The 12466-nt window shown below is 41.1% G+C and overlaps 1 protein-coding gene across 6 annotated transcripts in view; it reads right to left on the bottom strand.

Annotated features, from left to right (window-relative positions):
- Positions 1–12466, bottom strand: part of KCTD1 (potassium channel tetramerization domain containing 1) — a 100235-nt gene that overhangs the window by 23208 nt on the left and 64561 nt on the right. The gene's annotated exons all lie outside the window — the stretch shown is intronic.

Genomic DNA, 12466 nt, shown 5'->3' with positions numbered 1-12466 from the left:
GGGGAAAGTGCAATTGTAGCTCTGCTGATGAGTTTATCTGGGTTAGCTACTAAGCAGGGAAAGGCCGGCATGAAAGGCATGGCCCAGGGCCCAGCTTTATGAGACAACAATAATAGAAGCTGGAAAAATGAGAATGCCTGACAAAAAGCGGAGCCTCCAAATACACATTAGCTACTGAAAAGCAGAAGTTTTTCTCTCCTCGTCCTTTCCCTTGAGTTAGGTCTTCCACAAGGAAAATACAAGCAGGGAGGCATCTTTCCCCTAGCTTACTTCTGCCTGTAACAGCATGTTAGCAAGACTTAAGAAACATCCATTCAAAAATAAGACACCGGAATACTGGGAGTCAATCATGACTGGCAGCAAAATGACTTGAAAACCAAAGAGCAGAAAACAAATACAGTATATATGTTTGAAAAGTAATTGTCTGCTTTTCAAACGCTTGCTGGTGACTTCATTCATAGGCAGCTGTACCAGCAGCACTTGGAGAACACGCAAATCACCTTATTTTTTCAAACACAACACACGCTGTTTCACGCGACAAACTCCAAGTGGAAAATTAAAAAAATACATTTTTAAAATTCTGCAATTATACAGCTAGTAGAACAGAATTTAATAGCCAAAGTGAATAAGCAGTAGGTTTTGAGGCTGGAGAAATTACCATCGTGGTGTTATCTAATCTCTCCCCAGAAGTCAAGAATTATGACTAAGCCCTTCCAACATAGATGCAGCCTGCAATCCTATGTCAGAAGTATGTCCAATTGCATTTGGCAACCCTTAGTCAAGAGAGAGGCTGGATATAATTGGATGAATATTTGAAGTACTTCATTATTCATGTAGGAAGGCTAGGTAGAAAGTATTTTGTAGTCCCAAGACACTCGAGGGTGTGCGTTATTGGGTAATAACCAATTAGGAATGTTGACAGCACTCTGCCTTTAGGATCACCATGGCCAACAATGCACCTGGGTGGATGTTGTTGTGCAAAAGCACACACCCACTGCTTACTGCCCAGTTTATTTAAGCAAACCTTTCTCTAAAGGAAATGGAGGACATCCCGAAGGACGTAAGCTTGACGAGTCAGTTGTATTCTGGAATACTGTCTGCGTTCTTCCCGTTGCAGCTGCCCTCCAAAAATACATTTTTTCACTAGTCCTCCTGGATTATTGATACTACTGATTATTGGAATTGATCCTCATTTCTTCTCTCTTTTATTTCATATAATTTAACAAAGAACAATATCCTTATTATTTGCAGCAAGGAAACACTGGCAGCAAAATATCAGCTTCTAACCACACAATCTGGTAAAATAACACCAGTAAACACTGCAAACTCAGAACAGCTGAAACCAAGTATCTTCCTTTCATGCTCGTCTAAGTAAAACATACAAATCATTAATACAGGCATGCAAAAAATTTAAAAAACGTCACTGTTTAAAAACTAACAGTTGTGACACACTCAACTCACAAGAACTTGAAATTCAACACCAGTTTAGCACATGATAGTGCCGTCTCACCCCTTGACAACCTGCCAAAACAAGGCTAGAATGCACTGACAGCACATGACACTGATCTTTTTCTTTCCTCTTTTATTCTCTTTATCATCGTAAAGCAGAAAAAAAAATCGGAAAGAAAGTTTGTATTCTGATCTAAAGCAAAGCAATTATTGTAATAGATGCCCAACAGGGCTTTCCTACCGACACAAGAGGCACTCAAAACTTTTCCTGAACGATTTGTTTGTGTTTCAAACATGTAAAATATGAAATCAATTTGTTATAAAAAGGAACATATCAGTTTTGCTGCGGCTCTCATTTTCTGGCTTGTAACGTGTTTAGCCTATCCTGTGGCACTGGGAGCACCGCAGTCTTCTCTGAATTCCCCAAACGCCGCCTCACCCTCTCCCCCCACGTATCACTGAGATGATGATGTTTTGATGAAGCACCACACGCAGGCCCTCAAGATAATGGATTCAATGGGATACACTCAAAAGATCATTTTTCTCTTTTGTATTGACTGCCTGCACTGCTCTAAGACAGGAAGGGTTTTCATTTTTTATGCACGCCGCGAGCCCCCCAGGGCCCTCTGAACTATTTAAGAGAAATCAATTCTCAGATGGGCGAAAGGGGCCTGGCGGAGCTCCTTGAATGGGGTGGCTGTTTTGGGAGGCTTCTCCTTTGGATTGCCGGCAAGTTTGGGCAGACCAGGAACCATCTCCCAGCCCGGTCGCTCTCTGGCACAGCGGCGCTTCCTAGCATTTAAGCTCTGAGGTTAGTGCTCGCGAAGAGCTGCAATTTATCATGTGCATATGGGCAAGAAAATAAGAAGAAAAGTTCCACAGAAGCAAAATCATCACCGCTGCTGATGGAGATAAACAGCAATATTGCTGCTAAGCAAAGCAGTCCTTGGCACTCGCATAGCGGCAGGAAACCATTGCCCCATGACAAGGTTTTAATACCCTGACATTGTTGCAATTACATCCAGGCAACCTAACAAAACACATTCACTGTATGGCAGAAAATATTTCCAATTCAACGTTGCAACATTTATTTTTTAATTATAGCACAAAGAATGCTTTTGGGGTGTGGAAGGACGTAATCCATCATTTGCTCTGAAGTGACACACTTACGGGAAATGCCCCGTACTATAACTTTCTACGCCGCAAGAAGTAACTACAAGCAACGTCTCAGGCAGGGAATGCAAAGAGCCTGGGTGCGGCCCTGGGAGATGCTGCTTCTCCCTCCATCTCCCTCCCTGGCAGCAGGCGCCGAAGGCAAGCCACATTTTGCTGCTCTGGACTTCAATCGCTCCCGTTTCACGTGTGTATCACACAGCTCAAGCCAGCTCCTTGCAATGCGCCTTGCATGGAAAGGGCTTCAGCAGTTTGGGTACGGACTGCGCCAGGACACAAATACAACTTTTAATTAAAATGAATGGTATTTTAATAGGTCACTTAAAGAACAATTATGCCTACCATTTGACTGACAGACGAGTCACATTTCAGCATGGAAACCCCACTGAGGTTTAGGAAGTAGAATTAATCTTTGTCTTTATAAATTGATGAACTGCTGAAGTATACTGCCATTGAACTTAATATTGCTATGCTCTGCCATTTAATCTTACGAAGAAAATCTCTGTACCTTTCTATCACTCTCCCCTTTCACCTCTTTTACTCCTTCACAAAGTTGATTTATAGAAACTGAGTTGCCAGCATTGCTCTCCTTTCACCGAGTGCCTCTGCTGCAAAATGCAGTGGTGCATAGAAATATAAAGTATTGGTCTTCAGTAATTAGCTTGGGTACCAGCGGCAGCACAGCTGAGTTAGCTGGAAGCAGGATAAACGAGTCCAGGTGGAGCGTTGTACTATATTGCTCTGAGCATCAGGGCTAACCCAAGTGTCTACACAGACAGAGCTGTGCAGTGGAAGGACTGGGTGGAAAGGTGACCGTCAGACCACTGCTCTCCTAAAGGCATGCTCCTGCAAAGCAGGCCGTGAGAATTAGCTACAAGCTCAACTCAGAGCTGTTGTTCCAGCTGTTACAGGAGCTCCTTGACTCTCTGAGGCAGGCGGAGTGCCTCAAAGTGCCTAGGAGATTGTCCAAATGAGGTGCAGAGACAACTGTGCTGGATCTAAGATAACATACCCACCACAGTTAGTAATGCTTTATTTTGATCACCCATTCAAAGATTCAGTGGTATCCGTGAGTCTCAGAGCATCCTTTCAGCTGATGTCACTATGAGTGAAAGCATCATATGAGATATCCAAAAACCAGGCTGGCTGCTTAACTACACCAAGAAAACTCACCATTAACAGGAGTCAGAAACCTAATGGTGTGTGGGGAGAAAGAGACAAGAAGTAAGCAATGTGCCTTGATCTGGCCAGGTAAAGATCACGTGTGATCTTTGTGAGCTCTGACTCCCTTCTGACAGAGGCAGAAAAACACAGGTGAAGAAGAAATGAAGACAAAGCAATGAGGGAATTCTGATGGCAAAATTAAGCTCGATACTCAGAGATGAATGCGGACAGAAAAAAAGATGTAGTCGAAGAGACAGCGACATCCTGAGAGCTGAAGATTATAGGGAAAGAGACTGAAAATGAATGACAAAGGAGAACTCAAGCCTGTCAGCTGACAGTTGTCTGGTTATGACACGACTGCATTTGAATACGCTGCAAACCAGTTAAGTTAGAGGACGTGTTCACATAACAGGAGCTGGTGACAATCCCACAGTATTTATGCATTATTTGTATTAGAAAGAGCACAGATAAACATTGGGTCCTAAGCAGTTTTTCCAAATTCCTATGCAAACTTTGCAGATAAAGCCCCAAACGGCAAACACACTTGTATGCCTGAAACCCAACAGGAAAACTGACCATTATCAAAAAGAAGACAAGTCAGAGCCTTAGTCCTAAAGCTCCAAACACACCCAATCGGTGGCCAGGTGTTGATGGCAAAACTGGAAACCAAATGTTTACTTCTGCAATTGCGTACGTAGGAGATGCCAATTTCCTTAGCAACTGCATTGCAGTTCACGAAAGACCAGCGAAGAGCAAACAGCCCATGTGGCAGCAGAATCAGGACCTAGTGCTAACGCACAGAGGTCCTCGAGTGCAAGGACTGGGTACAGCAAAAGGCAAAACAAACCAGTGAACCTCCAGGCTGTGATTCAAATCTGGACCCAATCAGAAATGACCGATAAGCACAACGCTTCAGTGCCAAGCAGGAAGCTGCCACCTCAGTTTCTCATGGGCTTGTCCTTATCAGAGCAGCACAACTCACAGGCTGAGCACTCCCTTTTCTCTGAGCGTTTTCTTGGTCAGTTAGAACGAGCAATACAGCTCGGGTGGCTTTCTTTATGCTGGTTTATGAGCCACGCTACCAGGCTACAAGTCTGAAAGCTCCTCAGCTGTTCCTCACTAACAAATTTCCACTCACGGAGCTGAAATCAAGCAGCCTGTGCAATGAGAAGAGTTATTGGAGCACTGACCCTTCACAAACAGTAATTACTGACTGACAGCTTGAACCAAACCATACCACCTCACCAAGGCCTACTGGTACATGGACCTGTGAGCCATGCTGACAATATGGATACAGATTTTCTTCTTTTTCTTCTAGAAAAGCATTTGTTACCTCAGAAGACTACTAGCCTCAGAAATAAGGAGATGAAGCCTTTCACTTTGTAACACTCATGAGGGTAGAAATTTATTCTGAATACTTCTACCCACACCATCACATTCATGGAGCCATGGCTAAGCATGGCACAAACCCCTGTGATAGAAAGTCCTTGGGCCTGCATGTGTGAGGAGTACTCTAACACTCTACTACCTTGATTTCACTATTATTTTACTCATTAGATTGAAAAAGTATATAATAAATAGAAAACTATTTAATCCTACAAATAACTAATACACAAAGACAATTTTACTGACACTTATAACAGGAAGACATCAACTTGATGGCCCCTTTCAGTGATGACTCACTACCAGTTACTGACCACACGATGTGAAAACCTGCTAATCTGATCATGCTATTTCTTTCACCCAGTCACTAGCCACAAGCAACAGCAATGGCTTGCTGACCTTGCTAGGTAAACATAGTACAGGACTAAGATTCAGAAAATATTAACTTCTACCAAGGAGACAGTGATGGCTGACCTGTGGTGATCATTCGTTGAGGCAAAGTGAGGTCAATATATACCTTGAGTTCAATATACATACCTAGAGATACAATTAATCTCAGTTCAGCCATGACTAGAAAATACCCCTCTGAGCAATTTATTGACAGATGTGTGTTACAAAAGATTTCTCTTTACAACATCAGTTGTGTAAATTCTCTAAATTTCTTGAAGTAGGAATTAAGTATACTATCATTTACTGTTCTATTTTCCCCCCAGATCTGTATACGTGGTTACAGCAACCAAGACAAAATAAAGAACAGCAGCCCAGGAGTAAGAAACACCAAGTGACAGCACAGAAGTTTTAAACTTTGTTGAACAAACTGTATTGTGCATGGTCCTTCTGAATCAGCATTTCATTTTTCACTGATACATGCTTCTGATGATAATAATGTCATCAACTGTTTCTATCGCTGTTACTGGCATCTATAAATATTTATGCTTAGAGACAGCAATCTTTTACACTTCAATCCTCATCACAAAGCATTTTACAAATTGCTTTTTTGTTAACCTTAGCAGGAAGCAACCAAAGCTCAAAGTCAAATCAGTTATCTTGGGTCACAGAACACATCAGTGGTAGAGTGTTGTCCTATCCCAAACCTTTTTTCTTACCACAAGACCATGCAGCAATCAAATGATGAAATATAAAAAGTGAATAATTAGATGAGCAAGCCAGGGTAGGTAACAAAGATTAAACCAAGACTTTGCCAACCTCTTCTGTCTATTCCCCCTTGCCAGGACAAAAAAAAAAAAAAAAAAAAAAAACAAAATATAAAATAAAAAATACAAAATATTAAAAAATTGCCACCTGGACCACTCATACTGAGGCAGCTGCCTGAGTATAACAACACTGAAAACTCTCAAGGGAGCTTGCTCTTTACAACTTACAGAAGAAAAAGCTGTATAAGAAATTTAGCACAATGGTTTAAGTAATATTACCTCAGCCAGCTTTGACGTTGCTACTCTAGAAAGATCACCAAATAGTTCTTCTGATACAGATGTGCCTTCCAGGAAAATTAATTCAAACAAGGAGACTAGAAGTTAAGATGTAATAACACCCATTCTGTTATCATTTTCATAAAAACAACCAAAAAATCAAACATAAAGCTCATTAATTAGAAAACTTAGCTTTTTTTTCTTTTTTTTTTTTTTTAATGACTAACCTCATATGACAATAGTTTGAGAGGTACCATGAGTCAGAAACAAGTATGAGGACTGCTCTCATGAGGTGTTGCATGGGGACTCCTATGCACAGCACGGAACAGCCCCACCACAACAGGCCTCCTACCTAACAAGAAGCCTCCAGCATGGCCTTGCAACCTAGAGAAGCATGAACCAAGGGACATGTCTTCTTCTGGAACTGCAGACAGCCTTCAAACAGCAGAAACTGCCAAAGCTCTGAAACACGCAAACAGCGGTACCCTGCCTAATGCACAGGATGTCCTTGGGGGTTCACATACGCAACCTATGAAGGGTAAGGCCTGCTCCCAAACTCTCAGTAAGGGCCAAGGGCAATCTGGGCATTTTCCTAAGTAATTTTATGCTATTGATGCAAAAGAAACCCTCGTCAACCAAAAAAGCCAGTGTCCTAACTAGATCCAAGTGTGTGAAATTTAATTTCCCTGAGGGCTGAGAATGAAGATTGGGTAAGAAAACTGGGACATGAATGGATTGGTTCATATGAAAACCTGAAACAGCCCTGGGCAGAAATTTGGAAGTATTGTGAAATACTATACAAGAAGAACCCATCTTTGTATGCAGGGAATAACTCAAGATGGGAGATGTAGCAATGCAATCAAATACCCCAAAAGGTTCCAGAAGGAAAAATATCTAAAGTTTTTAAGAAATCTTCTGATTCTACAGTGGGAATATAAGATGTGCCAATTTGATGCCATGGAATTACGCAAAGGTTTGTACTGTGTGAATCGGACAGAACTAATTAAAAGTCCAGATGCTTTGAACCTATGACAGACCACACTGCTGATATTGCTGATAACAGAGATATCAGAGAGCTGATGCTCATACGGATCAAAGTCAAACATCTCATTTAGCTACGACAGTCATTTGAGGTTGTCTTAGCCTGGTGCACAACAACTTTTGGTAGACAACATACAGACAGGATAAGGCTGAGAAATGTAGGATTGCCATCTCCAAGCAAAGGGTTGATCTTATGCAAGATGATAATACACTGAGAGAAGGTGAGTAGGCTGCTCGGGTTCAAACATGAGAACTAACAGACCTGTGTTTCCTCTACTCATAAACTCTACAAACACAAGCTACTTTCCTCAGACTCTTTGGTGGCCATGAAGAACAATGGAAGAACTTGCACATGCCTCAGCTCTCAGGTGAGAAAGGCACTTCTAGGAGATCCTCATCTTGTATCCATCTTCCCATTAAAAAATGTGAGGCTTATTCTGGGTTGTTAGAAAGCAGGCTCATTTTTGAAAATCTTTATTTGCAAAAACAAAGTAATAAGATAAAAAACAAAAAAAAACAGTGCATCCAAATGCTTAACAGAAAACCATGTTGCCAAATATTATTCTGCATAATCTAGTTCAAAACAGAACAAATTCTAAAACCTCAAGATTTCTCACAGAGCAGAAACAACCACATCTGGTCCATTCACATGGACATATGCATCACCATTGGTCAACAACTGAAAAACGGGAGGAACAATCTACACATGAGTGAATGCAGCAAGTTTACAGTATTATAGGGAAAAGGTGCACAAAAGGACGCTTGCCCCTGTTCAGGTACTTAAAGAAAAATAGCTTTTTAATTTTTTTTCCGGCCTTAACACTAGGTCTTGTAGGTAGATACACTGATTCAATCTGCCTTTTCATGAAGCCTAACTCTGGCAAATTTTATTATTCAGCTGTATGAGATCATGTCTGAGGCATGGTTTCACTGATGGCTTGGGAGAACCTGAAGTTTGTTGATGAGATAAAACAATCATATGAGATCTTCCTTGTGAAAACAGCAAGTTCTCCCTGGTCTGAAATATAAACTGGGCTCCCCTGCATTTTATACTGCTGATTCGTTATGAATTGTATTTTTTTAAGCATTATTTCACCTTCAGAATTTTACATTCCAGGATTACTTAATTCAAAGATAAGCTGCTTGTCTGCTGGATTTCTTCACTGCAATCAGCCTTTGGCCAGAATACAGTTAGGTCCTGATTCCTTGGTTTCTTTGTAAGAGTATTTGAGAGAAGCCCTCGATGGACTTTCCATAGCAAAGGACAAGGGCCCAGCATCTTCAGCAAGATGCTTTTATACTCTCACCTAGCTTTTCTTTGGAGGAATGGATGGATGCTTGTCAGTAGGCGTTTTACATATCAAGTCACAAACTGGTTCTGTGGATCTAACAAAAGAATTACAGAAAACGTGCCCTGCAAGGTGCAAGTCTTTACCTGGTACCATTTAAGGAACCCTTTTTGAAGTACTCTTTCTAATTCCTAGTATCCTGTCCAAGAAGGGAAGAAGGGAGAGGCACAAGAAGAGATGTTACTGAACCCAAAAGGAGAAGGAAGAGTATACTTGCTCCAAAGCAAAGACTGCTCTATCAGGACAGGTCTCCTCCATACTGGCAAGTCGCAGTGACTCCAAAGCTGCTGCTTTGGATATCACCCTTTCAATCTCGCAAAGAAAGATGACTCTGGTACCTGGCCCACAGATGAAAGGTTCATTTTAGGCTTCTGGCCCTTAGACTGCATGTAATACGAGTCAGGAGCCTAATGACTTTCATGTCTCAACCTGTTAGATGCTGGAGCCTGCAACCTATGCCTTGACTCATCCCTGGAGCAGTGCTCTTTCAGGCAAGATAGTCAAGACCTTATTTTTCAAAGACAATACTTCATGTGACAGTAAGCCTCAGGAGGCTTCAACTCACCCTAAGAGATTGGTGAGGCCCTGCCTTAGTTTTGATTTCATTCACACACACGATATTGGTAGAAAAAAAATAAAAAATAAAGCAATGTTGACCAAAAGCTTGGATTAGAGTGAACCAGCACTAACAAAGTTAGTCTGTGGATACAGACTGATCAGGTCAGGCTACCTACAAGGAACAATTTCTAGTAAGGCCCAAATACTACTAGATAATGTGTAACCAGCACTCACCACGTTTATACACAAACGCAACATTGGAAATAAACGTTAAGGTAAGATCTCACAGACAAAAAACAAGCTACAATATCATGATTGCCAGCTTATTGCTTCACGCCACGGTCTTGACATCCAAACGAGTTTAGTAATTGCTCTTTTGAAGCTGCTAATGTTAAAAAAAAATATATCTCAAGTTCTGGAAGTGTCTGGGAATTCCAGATTCTAATAACTGTACTGGAATTATTCACTCATCAAGGGGTTCAAAAGACACTTACTGTCAGAACTGAAACATAAACGCATGTCAGAACGACTTGAAACAGAATGACTATAACTTAGAGTTTGGGTTTTCTTTAAATTATGTTTGAAGAGCTTTAAAATGTTTAATTTATTAAACCAGCTTTGATACTAGAGGCATAGCTTCCACTTTAAAGTGTTACAATAGCTCAATTGAATGCAGAATGCATTAAGCTTAAATTCCACTGCTACCAAACACACTTATGAAAGACATTTCAGTGTTTCTTCACTTAAAAAGGAATATGCTGTCCCGGTGAATTTGACATGGAAACAGAAGCTGCATGCATTATTAATAGAAACAGCCACTTCTACTGCACTGGAAGAAGGAATACACAACAGGAAGGCACTTCCCTACAGTTTCAGACACCACCACTACTACAGCTACTGAGAAAAACGCTAAGTAATCACCACTTCTAGTAGCTGAACACAATCGGGTCCTAAGAAAAGTTTCTGAAAAGGGCAAATTCCATTTTTGACGAACAGTTCAAGCTTTTCCAGACATAGCTTCAATCTCTCCTGGCAGGCCTTTGCTTTGGCAATGCTTCTATTACTTTGCTCTGCCTGGCCTTCCTTGAGGAGGTTGTCATAAGAAAGGCCATGTGTTTAGCTGTTTCTCTTTCATATGCCTTTATTTACCATTCTCTTCTCATAGCACTGTCAGCTCTTACTGTTAGAAGCGCTGTCCCAGTCCTATGCTGCAGAGGCAGTAGTACCAGTGAAACCTATGCTTAAAACAAAATTATATCCCATGAAGTGTATCTTGTACCCTCCGGAAAGGCAAGTTAGAGTTGTGGGATCAAGAAACTCACAAACTCGCCTCTGGTCTTCACCCTCCACAACCCAGTAGCTAAGGGCTGATGGAAACAAAATCTGAGAAGACAAAAGAAATTCTCTGAATAAATGCTTCAGTTGTGAATTGCTGCTATTAAAATAGCTGAAAATAATGGGCAAAAGCGACACTGGAGACCAGTCATGTGATAGGACAATAATTAATAGAGGGAATTGCTCTTGAAGCAGAAACAGAGAATTGGCTGCTTGAATTGCAATAAGGATCTTTCTGGGTAATTGTTAAATGAACCACTTAACTGAGATTCAACTAGAGCGATAGGATTCCACCAAGACATGGACTAACCTGAATACTTCTATTCTAAGTTTCTCTTAAAGCCTTAGTCAGGACTGATTTAATTTCTTTAGGTCCCAGTGCAAGAATTACAAGTCTCATCGTGGTGGACAGGATCACTCAAACCACTCACAAAATCAAAAATAAATAAATAAATAAATAAATAAAAGGATCTCAATGCTGCCAAGCACCCCTCTGGCCAAGAATCTGACAGACTGCACCTTCCTTCTTCCACTAAACCCTCGTACACCAACCCATCTGTCCTGTTAGAAGTAATGAGACCTGCCCTCACCCCTCTGCAGGACACATGTCAAGGTAGCAATGGGGCCCCTCTGGGTCTTCTACTCCCATGAACTTATGCCGACGACACTACACAGAGTTTCTTTTTTGCCCTAGCAGTGCAGAGGTGAGAGGGAGGGGTGTACAAGTGGCTGAGGGGAATGGGAGCTGCACCTTAATCTCTTCCCCACTCAAAGGCTGGCGTGGAAAGACCATGAAGGTAACCCTGTCTTCCCGCAGGATCAGGCAGTGAAGGGCAAGGTGTAGACTAATACTGTAGACACGATCAACCTCTGATAACTGATAACCACTCTTAGAATTACAATATCACTACAATGTTTATCTGCCACACGAAACATCCACATACCATAATATGTTCAATGAACTCTTGTTCTCTTAAAGCTGCACTTTTGTTACATGAACTCTACATACACCCTTTGCTCATGCACCCCAAATTTTTCTAACTGCTTAATGCTAGTAAGTTACCAAAGCCACTAAATTCTCATTTAGAAGATATATGAAGTGCAAGTTAAGAGAGTTAATTATGTAAAAGATCCTAAGATTCTATAAAAAGTATGAAATTAACGCTGTCCTATATTCTGTTACATACAACCTTGCCTTTACCTCAATTGACACATCTGCAAATATACTGTGACAGTACAGGAAAGTAGACCCAAAAGAAAAAAATCCCAGCACTTCTACATTTAGACTTAAATGCAGTACCTATACAGTTTTGGATTGTCATAAACCACAGAACAGGTCCCAGGCATCAAACCAGAATCCTACGTGGTAGAAAGTCAACCTACTTTACCATCAACTTTGTTTTAGTACATAAACATATGGATCTGTAAAGATGCCATTTGTCTGAAACACAGTGGAGCAGGGGAAGAAAAGTCAGTGTCTAACCTCCTAAGAACAAAGAAACCTCATTTAATTTTGAAACAAAAGGAACTAAATTTGTCAGTCTAAGACAGCCCAGGGATGTCTGAGCATGAAATTGAAGAAAA

Source organism: Aythya marila (assembly GCF_965140915.1).
Source record: "Aythya marila genome assembly, chromosome: 2".
Lineage (NCBI taxonomy): Eukaryota > Metazoa > Chordata > Aves > Anseriformes > Anatidae > Aythya > Aythya marila.
This window is presented reverse-complemented; position numbering and strand designations above follow the sequence as displayed.